The 13,465-nt window shown below is 37.1% G+C and overlaps 1 protein-coding gene across 11 annotated transcripts in view; it reads right to left on the bottom strand.

Annotated features, from left to right (window-relative positions):
* KLHL32 (kelch like family member 32) overlaps positions 1-13,465 on the bottom strand; it is a 230,991-nt gene that overhangs the window by 35,551 nt on the left and 181,975 nt on the right. The window lies entirely within an intron of this gene.

Here is a 13,465-nt window from a genome sequence, read left to right as displayed (position 1 = left end):
GTTCCCTCTACCACACTGTGAGTCCCAATTCAGGATGTAGGTCTTACTCTCCTTTGTCAGTCCACACTAGCCTGGAAGAAGACTAAGGGAGGATAGGAAAGTTGCTCAGCATCTCCTGGCCAGTGAGAAGCAGAGCAAGTCCCACATGCCCTGTGACCTCAGGATACCATAAGCCAGCCTTTACTGCACCCCCATATTAATTACCAATATTTTGTATGTGACTTTTTAGATACAAGTAAAGTATTATTTACAAACCTAGAGAAAAGCTAAAGCTATAGCATTTAAAAAATGTTTATGAAATTTACATTGTTCTAATTTTAATGAATACTAGAAAAGCCAAAGTCCCTTTAGTAGGTTTGAAAAAATTAAAGTTATTTTAAATGGGGCAATGCAAGCTTCATATAAATTTAATCAAGATGAAAATAAACATATCCTCTAGGGAGTTAAAGAAGCATTAACAAATGTTCTTTCATTAATGAAATATCTGAAGAGTTCTTTGATTGTCAGCTCCTAGAGGGTAGGAAGTGTGTTTGCTGAATTAATCTTTTTATCTATGAACCAGCACAAGACTAAGTAAGGATGTAGCATTCACCAAGAGAATCAGGAAAGCACTAAATACCACTTTTGAATAAATATAGTAGCATTTGTCTTATGTTTATAGTTTTAAAGCACTAATTTTGTGGTTAGCTTCCCATTATCTTGGTGCCATTTGACAAAAATGAAAAGGTAAGTTGTTCTGCAAGACGAGCTCAGGATTAATTTTCACTCACAAAAAAAGGGATCTTTTTAGTAGTTCACAAACAATACCTCACAATGGAAGGCATACCTTTTAAAGCACAACGACAGAATATTTAATGCTTCTTTTGCTTCAGTATTGTGAATTTCAAGTAGAAATGATGTAGAGCATTTGTGAATTGGGTCACAGTGTCAAATGCTACAGGAGCCTGTAAAATTTGACTATCTCTAACATCTTAAATTAAATGCTAATGGGCATATCCATACAGCCTGATTTTCTGAATTCATCTCTGCTTGTTTCATTTTAAAAACCATGGACAGGTTTCAAGGTGTCCTGACCCCAAAATGGACAGAGAAAGGGGAGGGAGTATGCAGAGCCAGTGAACATGCCAGAAATATTGAATCTCTAAAGAGACATTCATTTTGTGTTTTATGGAACAGAAATAAGCTCCTAAAATCCACATTCTAAAATCCTTACTTCTTCACCTCAGGCAAAGCTTGCAAACTACCAGAAGTATGCCAATGACCTGATCCCCTCATCAATTAAATTGGAAATACTTGATTATTTGATAAAGGATAAGGAATAGCCTCAAACATTTTTATTTGCAACAATAAATCTGGGTAACACTTCTAAATCAGTGATAGGGTGACATATACTTGCTTTGTTTTTTTTTAAGGGGGCTGTTAGCAAATCTAGTACCTTTCCCCATCCATGGTTAGATTCACAATTGATTTATTATAAGCTGGTGCTGAGGAAAGAGGCAGACAACTGATGGTATTAGAAATGTCACTGGTGATTTCCTTTTCTTTCCAATTAAAGGTATTGTACTATACACAGGGAAGTAGGGAAGTGAGTTTTTCATCTCAAGTACACAGTAGGGAGAAACAAACCTGAGAAAATTGTGATTGTTTTCATTAAGTATGGTTAACACAGGCAGCATACATTAGTGCAAAAGAAGAACAAAGGAAATGTATTTCCTTTCACAGTGGGGGAAAAACAAAGTGATAGAGCAATAAGATCTATAATAAGTTGATACATTTAATAAAATGGAAAAGGAAACATACAGACTCATATTGAAAGAGAAATCAGCTTGATACCAGGATGATAGATTTAGCCAGTCTAGGATGAGTTTCTGTGTTTTACTAAGGCCTCACTAAAGAAGATGTTAAATATTTCAAACCTTTAAGAATATGTATGGGAAACTGCAGTATTTTTTTAAAAACTAGTTTTTAAAAGCTAAGAAAACAGGAAATATTTTTTAAAATATTTGTGAGAAATTCATATATAACTTAGAAATGCAATGCAAAATTTAGGAATCCATTAACAACATATGAAAACTAAATGAGTCAATGGAAGGAATATAAGTTGGAAGAAAATATAAATTACATTGATTTCATTAATCCATCATTGTTTTGTTTCCAAGTCAAGCACATATCTGTTCCTTCTATTAGCAAAGGCTTATTTGTAGCCAAGTTTGAAATTTCTTCAGCAAAGCCAACAAGATATAGTCAAGGTGGTTATTTTCTTAAATATTGAAATATATACTTAAAAGATAAATGAAGTTTTTATCTAAAGATATCTACATATACTAATGTTCACACTCATATCTAATGTTTTTGGTATATAAGACCAGCAATTATTGGATCCATCTCATTTATCTTCTTCGTTAATCCAATTCTTAACTTCATTCATTAATTATAGAGCACTTAAAACCTGACATGAGCTATCTTTCTCTAATGAAAATCAATGAATTGCCAATAACTGAGGCATTGTCCTGTAAAGCCAAGACTACCGCTGTCTCCCTGACTATTGAGGACAGTGGAAGGAAAAATGGGCAGAATACAAATGAATTTAATTCAAATGCAAGGGAGAATTTTGTCAGAGCAGATGTTAAACAACTAGAAAAGATTATTGGAGAAAGCTGAGAAGTCTTCAAGATTTACTTAAAGGTGTTTGCTTCTCTCACTTATATCAATGGATAAATCATCCAGACAGAAAATCAATAAGGGAACAGTGTCTTCAATGACACATTAGATCAGATGGACTTAACAGATATACAAAACATTCCAACCAAAAGCAGCAGAATATAAAATCTTTTCAATTGCACATGGAGCATTCTCCAGGAGAGATCACATGTTAGGCAACAAAACAAGTCTCTATACATTTAAGAGGATTAAAACTATATCAAGCACCTTTTCTGACCAAAACAGTAAAACTAGAAATCAATTAGAAGAAAAAATGGAAAAAACAGAAACACAAACAACATGCTACTAAATGAACAACAACAACAAAAAAAAAATAGGTCAGTGAAGAAATCAAAGAGAAAATGAAATATTACATGGATACAAATGAAAATGACAACACAAGGGTCAAAAACCTTTTGGCACAGCAAAAGCAGATCTAAGAGGAAAGTTTGTAGTGATACAGGTGTACCTCAAGTAGCAAAATTATTTCAAATAATCTTACACCTAAAAAAACTAGAAAAAGGGCTGCCCAGGTGACTCAGCGGTTTAGCTCCGCCTTCAGCCCAGGGCATGATCTTGGAGACCGGAATCGAGTCCCACGTCCGGCTCCCTGCATGGAGCATGCTTCTCCCTCTGCCTGTGTCTCTGCCTCTCTCTCTCTCTCTCTCTCTCTCTCGAATAAAATAAATCTTAAAAAAAAAGAAAACTAGAAAAATAAGAACAAAGCCCAAGGTTAGTAGAAGGAAGGAAACAATACAGTTCAGAGTGCATGTAACTGAAACAGAGACTAAAATAACAATAGACAAGATCAGTGGAACCAAGAGATGGTTCATTGAAAAGATAAACCAATAAACCTTTAGACTGACTCATACAGAAGATAAGAGGACTCAAACAAAATCAGAAATGAAGGTAGAGAAGTAACAACCAATATCACCAAAATACAAAGGATTGCAACAAATAACTAGAAAAAAATTTAAGATTCTATTTATTTATTTATTTGAGAGAGAGAGATTGTGCACAAGGGGAATGGCAGGGAGAAGGGAGAAGAAGAGAGAAAGAATCCCAAATAGGCTCCACACTGAGCACTGAGATTGATGCAGGGCTCAATCTCACAGTCTTAAAATCATGACCTAAGCCAAAACCAAAAGTTGGAGGCTTAACCAACTGAGTCACTCATGTGCTCCATCTATGAAAAATTTCATGTCTACAAGTTGAACAACCAGAAAATACAGATAAATTCCTAGAAACATATAATCTTCCAAAACATAGAATCCAGAAATAAACAGAAAATCCAAACAGACAAATTACTAGTAACAAAATTGAATTGGTTATCAAAAATTCCCAACAAACAAAAGCCCAAGACCAGACAGCTACACAGGTGAATTCTACCCAACATTTAAAGAGTTAATACTAATTGTTTTCAGACTATTCCAAAAAATAGAAGAGGAAGGGAAGCTTCCAAATTCATTCTGTGAGGCCAGCATTACCCTGATACCAATACCAGATGAAGACACTACAAAAAAAAAAAAAAAGAAAAGAAAAAGAAAAAGAAAACCATAGGCCAATATCCCCAGTGAACACAAATGCAAAATTCTTCAAACAAAAGATTAGCAAAATAAATCTAACAATATATTGGGATCATTCACTCTAATAAAGTGGGATTTATTCCTGGGATGCAAGGATAGTTCAATATTCACAAATCAATCAACATGATACATCACAATAACAAAACCATAAGTAAAAACTGTATGATCAGGACTTCTGAAGAAGGTGACAGAGTAGAAGGAACCTAAGCTCACCTTGTCCTACAGCTACAACTAGGTAACAACCACTTCAGTGCAAATAACCCAAAACAATGACCTAAAGATGGCAGAACAGACTCTACACAGCTAAATGTAGAGAAGAGGCTACATCAAAGAGGATAGGAAGGGCACAGACATAGTCAAGAACTAAATGGACCTACAGGAACATCAATAGAAGGAAGGGACTCCATAGCACACAGAGGGAAAAGAAAGGACTCTCATACCAGGAAGCCTACACAGAGAAAATGAATCCCTATATCATTTGGCTTTGAAAAGCAGAGGGGACAAAATTCACAAGATCTTATAATCAGGGGTTTTAAAACCTGGAACTTAAAAAAATCACTAGGCTCATGGGGTGGGAGGGTGAGAGGTAACTGATTCCCCACTATTAAAGATACAGCACAACAAAGAGTCCCACATAGATTCAGCATAGAAGCAGCAGTTTGAGAAACACCTCGGGGTACACAGGAGAAAAAATTGTTAACTACTCTCAGAGTGCATGCTGGAGGGACAGGGATAATTGGGGGACTTTTCAGGAACAAAATAGTTTGGGAGCACAATTTCCCTCCCCCATCCCCAGCCTAGATACATTGATCTCCTGCTGGGCCCAGCACAGTGCCAACATCCTCCACATAACTTAAAAGTACCCATCCCATGTCATCTTGCAGACGTGCCCCCACCAGCCAGGCCTCAGCTCCAGATCCCCTTCCACAGCAGAACCACATAAACCTTGCTAACACCACTTGACCTGCCCCTGAATGTTTCTCTATGCCCACTTCCTCCATCCTGGCCTGCCTTGGTTGAGGCAGCTATAGGTCTCGCCTATCAACACAAACCTTGCTGGCACCACACACCCCACCCCACATTCTCCAAAAGTTCAGTGATACTTCATCTCTGGCAAATGCCTGGTCTGGCTCAACTTAATTCTAAGGTGGTCCCACACTAGCTACTAATAATGCAAGTATCAAATCCTGACCACAATAGACAAAGAGGGCCATTGTAGATAAGTGACAACAGCAGGACATACACAACATGCATTCAAAACATCCCTAAAGTACCAGGTTTTGGTGAATAGGGGACATTGCACTGCAAGGAACTCTAGGACCTGTTCTTCATAAGGCCATTATTTTCAAGAGCAAAAGATGTAGCTTATTTTCCCTACACATAGAAACAGACACAGAGAGTTACACAAAATGAGGAGACAGAGGAATATGTTCAAAATGAAATAACAGGACAAAATCACAGCAAAAAATATAAACAAAACAGAGATAAATAATAAGCCTGATAAAGAATTTAAAGTATTGGTCATAAAGATACTCACTTAACTGGAGGAAAGAAAAGAGGATTTCAGTGAGACCCTTAACAAAAAGATAGTAACAGTAAAAAGAACCCATCAGAGATAAAGGACTCAATAACTGAAATTAAATGTATACTAGATGGAATACATAGCACACTACAGGAAGAAGAAGAATGGATCAGTGACCTAAAGTACTGGGTAATGGAGAGCAATCAAGCTGAACAGGAAAGAAAAAAATAATAAAAAATGAAAATAGACTTAGGGAACTAAGTGACACCATCATGCATAATAATATTAGAATTATAGGGATCCCAGAAGGAGAAGAGGGAGAAAAGGGGACAGAGAATTTATTTGAAGAAATAATAACTGAAAATTTCCCACATATGGGGAAACAAATCCAGTTCCAGAAGCCACAGAGAGCCCCCAACAAATTCAACCCAAAGAGGTACACACCAAGACACATAGTACTTAAAATGGCAAAAAGTAGTGATAAACAGAGAATTTTATTTTACTTTTTTTAAAGATTTTATTTATTCATGAGACACAGAGAGAGAGAGAGGCAGAGACACAGGCAGAGGGAGAAGGAGGGCTCCATGCATGGAGCCTGAGGTGGGACTCAATCCCAGGTCTCCAGGATCAGGCCCTGGGCTGAAGGCAGCACTAAACCATTGAGCCACCCGGGCTGCTCCAAATCAGAGAATTTTAAAAGCAGCAAGATAAAACAGTTACATACAGGGAAACCCCAGAGCTATCAGGTGATTTTTTTAGCACAAAATTTGCAGGTCAAAAAGAAGTGCCATGATATATTTGTGTGTGTGTGTGTGTGTGTGTGTGTGTGTGCGTGTGTGTGTGAAAATGTGGAGGGGTAGGTAAAAAAATACATTCAAACTTAAGTGACCATCAACTTAATATAGACTGCTATATGCATGTTATATATACACACCTAGTGGTAACCACAAATAAAAACCATAAGAGTTATGCAAAAAACAAAGAGAAAGAATCCATGCATTTCACTAAAGAAAGTCAACAAACCGGGCAGCCCGGTTGGCTCAGTGATTTAGCACCGTCTTCAGCCTGCGGGGTGATCCTAGAGACCCTGGATCGAGTCCACGTCAGGCTCCCTACATGGAGCCTGCTTTTCCCTCTGTCTGTGTCTCTGCCCACCCCCCCTCGTCTCTCCTCTGTCTCTTATGAATAAATAAATTCTTTTAAAAAAATTAAAAAAAGAAAGTCAACAAACCATGAGAGAGAAGAGGGCAAGAGAAGATAGGAATAGAGAAGAACTATAAGCACAACCATAAAACAAGTAACGGAATGGCAGTAAGGACATGCCTATCAATTATTGCACTAAACACCAAAAGACACAGAGTGACAGAATTGATAAAAAAGCAAGACCCATCAGTATGCAGCCTACAAGAGAGTCATTTCAGATTTAAAGACACATGCAGATTGAAAGTAAAGGGATGGAAAAGCATTTATCATGCAAATAGAAGTAAAAAAGAAAGCCAGGGTAGCAATACTTATATCAAACAAAATAGACTTTCAAAAAAGACCATAATGAGACACAAGGACACTATATAATCATAAGGGGAACAATTCAACAAGAAGATATAACAATTGTAAATATTTATGCATCCTACAGGGGAGCACCTAAATACTTAAAGCAGCTAATAACAAACATAAAGGAAGTAATCAATAGTAATACAAAATAGTAGGGAACTTTATAGTAATACTAAGTAGTAAGTCCCATGCTTATATTAATGGATAGGTAAACCAAACATAAAATCAAAAGGAAACACTGGCTTTGAATGAACATTGGACCAGATGGACCTAAGAGATACATTCAGAATATTCCATCATAAAACAGCAGAATACACATTCCTTCCTAGTACACATGGAATATCCTCTACAATAGACCACACATTAGGCCACAAAAGAAGTCGCAACAAATTCAAAAAGACTGAAGTCATACCATGCATCTTTCCTGGTCACAACAATATGAAACTAGAAATCAATCAAGAAAAAAACCTGTAAAGAACACAAATACATGGAGGTTAAATAACATGATGCTAAACAATAAACAGGTCACCTGAGACATCGAAGAGGAAATAAAAAAATACTTGGAGACAAATGAAAATTATAACACAATGGTCCAAAATCTTTGGGTTACAGCAAAAGTTGTTCTAAGAGGGATCTTTACAGCATACAGGCTTATCTCAAGAAGCAAGAAAAATCTCAAATAAACAATCTTAAACTTGTACCTAAAGGAGCTGAAAAAGAGGACTAACCAAAACCCAAAACCAGTAGAAGGAAGGAAATAACACAAACTAGAGCAGAGATAAATGAAATAGGAACTAAAAACAAAGCAAAAAATCCTCAATAGAATAGATCAACAAAACCAGCAGCTGGTTCTTTGTAATGATCAAATCTTTAACCAGACTTATCAAAAAGAGAGAGAGAGAGAGAGAAAAGAAAAAAATAGGAGAGAGAGAGGACTCAAATCCAAAAATGGAAGAGGAGAAATAACAACACCACAGAAATATAAAGGATTATAAGAGAACATTGTGAAAAATTATAGGCCAACAAATTGGACAACCTAGAAGAACTGGCTAAATTCCAAAATCATATAACTTCCCAAAACTGAATCAGGAAGAAATAGAATATTTGAACAGATGGATTACTAGTAGTGAAACTGAGTCAGTAATCAGAAAACTCCCCAAAACAAAAGTCCAGACCAGATAGCTTCACGGATGAATTCTACCAAACATTTAGGGAAGAGTTAACATGTATTCTTCTCAAACTATTCCAAAAAATAGAAGAAGAAAGGAAGCTTCCAAATTCATTCTATGAGGCCAGTGTTATCCTGTATGAAAACCAGATAAAGACACCACAAAAAAAGAGAACCTCAGGACAGCATCTCTGATGAAACACAGATGCAAACATTCTCAACAAAAGATTAGCACACCAAATCTAATAGCACACTAAAAAATAATTCACCGGGACTCCTGGGTGGCTCAGTGGTTGAGCATCTGCCTTTGGCCCAGGGTGTGATCCCATGGTTCCGGGATCAAGTCCTGCATCAGGCTCCCTGCATGGAGCCTGCTTTTCACTCTGCCTGTGTTTCTCTCTGTGTGTGTCTCTCACGAATAAATGAATGAATGAATGAATGAATCTATCTTTAAAAAAATAGATAAACATTAAAAAATAATTCACCACAATCAAGTGGGATTTATTCTTGGGTTGCTGGAATGGTTCAATATTTGCAATTCTATCAATGTGACACATCACATCAACAAGAAAAAGAATAAAAACCATCATTTCATAGATGCAGAAAAACTATTTAACAAAGTACGTCACATTCATGATAAAAAACCCTCAACGAAGTAGGGCTAGGTGGAACATAATTTCAACATAATAAAGGCCATAGATGACAAACCCACAACTAACATCATACTTAAAGAGAAAAAGCTGAGAGCTTTCCCTCTAAGATTAGGAACAAGATAAGGATGTCCACTCTCACTACTTGTATTTGATATAGCACTGAAGTCCTAGGCATAGCAAACAGACTAGAAAAAAATGCATCCAAATTTGTAAGGAAGAAGTAAAAATTTCAGTTTGCAGGGATGCCTGGGTGGCTCAGCAGTTGAGCATTTGCCTCTGGCCCAGGGTGTGATCCCATGGTCCTGGGATCGAGTCCCGCATGAGGCTCCCTGCATGGAGCCTGCTTCTCCCTCTGCCTATGTCTCTGCCTGCCTCTCTTTCTGTGTCTCTCATGAATAAATAAATAAAATCTTTAAAAAAAAATTTCACTTTGCAGATGACATTATACCATATACAGAAAATCCTAAAGATTCAAGCAAAAAAAAAAAAAAAAAAAAAAAAAAGCTACTCTGACAAATGAATACAGTGAAGTAGATACAATGAACAGATGGATACAATACAATGAATACAGAAATAAAAAAAAATCAATATACAGAAATGTTGAATTTCTATACAATGGTAAGTAGCAGAAAGAGAAATTAAGAAAACAATCCCATTCAGAATTGTGTCAAAAAGAATAAAATACCTACAAATAAATTTAACCAAGAAGGTAAGACCGATACTCTAAAAATTATAAAACACTGAAGAAGGAGGGGCACCTGGGTGGCTCAGTTGGTTAAGTGTCTGCCTTTGGTTCAGGTCATGATCCTGGGATCCTGGAATTGAGCACTGCATCTGGCTCCCTGCTCAGCAGGGAGTCTGCTTCTTCCTCTTTGCCAATTCCCCTTCCCTGCTCGTGCTCTCTCTCTCAAATAAATAAATAAAATCTTAAAAAAAAAACTAATGAAGCAAATTGAAGATGACACAAATGGAAAGATACTCCATGCTCATGAATTTCAGAGAATAAATATCATTAAAATGTCCATACTACCCAGAGCAATCTACAGATTTAATGCAATCTCTATCAAAATACTAATAGCAGTTCTTGCAGAACTATAATAAACAACAACTATAATAAACAACATTTGTATGGAACCACAAAAGGTCCTGAATAGCAAAAGCAATCCTGAAAATGAAGACCAAAACTGGAGGTATCACAATCCCAGATTTCAAGATATACTACAAAGACGTAGTAATCAAAACAGTATGGTACTGACACAAAAACAGAAACAAAGATCAATGGAATAGAATAGAGATCCCAAGGCTAAACCCATATTTATATGATCAAAGATTATTTTCCTAATCTTTGATAAAGTAATAAAGAATATGTAATGGGAAAAAGTCTCTTGAACAAATGGTGTTGGGAAAACTGGGCAGCAACGTGCAAAAGAATGAAACTGGACCGCTCTCTTACACCATACATAAAAATAAACTCAACATGGATTAAGGACCCAAATGTGAGACCTAAAACCATAGAAATCCTAGAAGAGAGGACAGGCAGTGATTTCTCTGACATCAATCGTAACAACATTTTTTCTTGATATGTCTCCTGAGGCAAGGGAGACACAAGCAAAAATGAACTATTGGGACTACATCAAAATTAAAAGCTTCTGCCCAGCAAAGGAAACAATCAATAAATCTAAAAGACAATCTAATGAATGGGAGAAGATATTGCAAAGAAAATATCTGATAAAGGGTTAGTATCCAAAATGTATAAACAACTTATACAACTCAACACCAAAAACCAAATAATCCAATTTAAAAATGAGCAGAAGGGATCCCTGGGTGGCGCAGCGGTTTAGCGCCTGCCTTTGGCCCAGGGCGCAATCCTGGAGACCCAGGATCGAATCCCACGTCGGGCTCCCGGTGCATGGAGCCTGCTTCTCCCTCTGCCTGTGTCTCTGCGTCTCTCTCTCTCTGTGTGTGTGTGACTATCATAAATAAATAAAAATTTAAAAAAAAAAATAAATAAAAATGAGCAGAAGACATGAACAGACATTTCTCCAAAGAAGACATACAGATGGCCAACAGACACATGAAAAGATGCTTAGCATCACTCATCATCAGGAAAACGCAAATCACAATCACAATGATATAGTACCTCATACCTGTCAAAATGGCTAAAACCAAAAACAAAAGAAACAACAAGTATTGGTGAGGATGTCGAGAAAAACACTCATGCACTGTTTGTGGGAATGCAAACTGGTGTAGCCGCTATGGGAAAACAGTTTGGGGATTCCTTAAAGAAAAAAAAAAAATTACCATATGATCCTGTAATTTTGCTACTTGGTATTTATCCAAAGAATAAAGAAACACTAAATCAAAAAGATTTATGCACCCCTATGTTTACTGCAGCCTTATTTTCAATAGCCAAATTATGGAAGCATGATCTACGAATGGAAATATTACTCAGCCATAAAAAAGAATGAGATCATGCCACTCGTAACAACATAGATGGACCTAGAGGGTATTATGCTAAGTAAAATAAGTTAGAAAAAGACAAATACCATATAATTTCACTTACGCGTGGAACCTAAAAAACAAATGAACAAGCAAATAAAAAACATCAGAAACAAAATTATAAATATAGGTAACACATTACATTGGTGCTTGCCAGTGGGGAGGCAGGTAGGGTGATGGGTGAAATACATGAAATGGATTAAGATGTACAGACTTAAAAAAAAAAAAAAAAGCCTGATTGCGTCTTCTAAGTATAAACATCTCAATGTTACTCTTAGAATTAAAGTTATCTGATTTTCCTATTTCTCTTTGTACTTGACATGGAAATTCAACAAGTTCCATCTGGGTTACAAAATGAGTATCCTCCAACTGAGAAAAGATGGAACTTTCTTCCCCAACAGGCAACCCTTTCAAAAGAACAGTTTAGGTCTTTTCAAGAATTGGGTTAGAAATACAGGTTGATAATGTGATGTTGATAAGTTATGCCTCATAGACTCCTTCTGTACCAGTGAAGAGGAAGCCATGAGGGGTTCGCAGAGTATGTGGTGCAGATGAAACAAGACTGGTAACGACTGGAATACTGTTGGAACTGGGTCATTGGTACATGGAGTTCATTATATTAGTTTCCTTTATTCATCATCAAAGGGCTTTAAAAAATTTGAAGAAAATGTAAACTAAAATAATAAGTACCCCCCTAATAATCAGTAAGAATAGGAGAGTAAGCAAGAATAAGGAACTTAGGTTGTTGTGTATAACTACAGTCCACAGACAATACAAAAGCATTATTTTAGCCAATAACTGAGATCCCTTTCCTCCATGCACAGCACAGCTCCTACCTGGATACACAGAGCCCATTGCTATACCCATCAAAATGGATTTACTGGGTTTTTACTCTGCCTGCCCTGTCTTTGATGAGACTTCTCCTAGTCAAGCAGCCCAGAATGATTTAAAAAAAAAAAAAAAAAAAGTGAAGATCTGGAGAAACCACAAGGTGTGCAAAACAATCCACGAGTATCAAAAAACTGACAATCTAAACAACAGAAGGTTTAGTAGATAAAGGTTGTGATGGGGGATCCCTGGGTGGCTCAGTGGTCGAGTGTCCGCCTTCAGCCCAGGGCCTGATCCTGGAGACCCGGGATTGAATCCCACGTCGTGCTCCCTGCATGGAGCCTGCTTCTCCCTCTGCCTGTGTCTCTGCCTCTCTCTCTCTGTCTCTGTCTCTCTGTGTCTCTCATGAATAAATACACAAAATCTTAAAAAAAAAAGAAAAGAAAGTAAGAAAGAAAGAAAGAAAGAAAGAAAGAAAGAAAGAAAGAAAGAAAAGAAAAAGGTTGTGATGAGCCATTAATTTCCACCTTAAACTTTGCTCACTCAGAAAGTCATGAAAGGGGGACGCCTGGGTGGCTCAGCAATTTAGCGCCTGCCTTTGGCCCAGGATGTGATCCTGGAGTCAGGGGATCGAATCCCACATCAGGGTCCCTGCATGGGGCTTGCTTCTCCCTCTGCCTGTGTCTCTACCGCTCTCTCTCTGTGTCTCTCATGAATAAATAAATAAAATAAAATAAAATAAAATAAAATAAAATAAAATAAAATAAGGTCACGCAAGGTCGATTACTTCCAGTGACACTGCTCTCCACAGAGCAGGTGCCCAAGAAATGAATGCTCAGCGGCTGAGGTGGCATCCTCGGGTCAGGGGTTCAGTCACACATGGCCCCGACTACCGAAGCTCAACTTTTAAATTCATGCCACAGCGAAAGTACTTTTTGACAAATCCAACACATGAGCC

This window comes from Canis lupus, chromosome 12, assembly GCF_011100685.1.
Source record: "Canis lupus familiaris isolate Mischka breed German Shepherd chromosome 12, alternate assembly UU_Cfam_GSD_1.0, whole genome shotgun sequence".
NCBI lineage: Eukaryota > Metazoa > Chordata > Mammalia > Carnivora > Canidae > Canis > Canis lupus.
The sequence above is the reverse complement of the archived record's forward strand: the minus strand, read 5'-3'. Positions and strand labels throughout refer to the sequence as shown.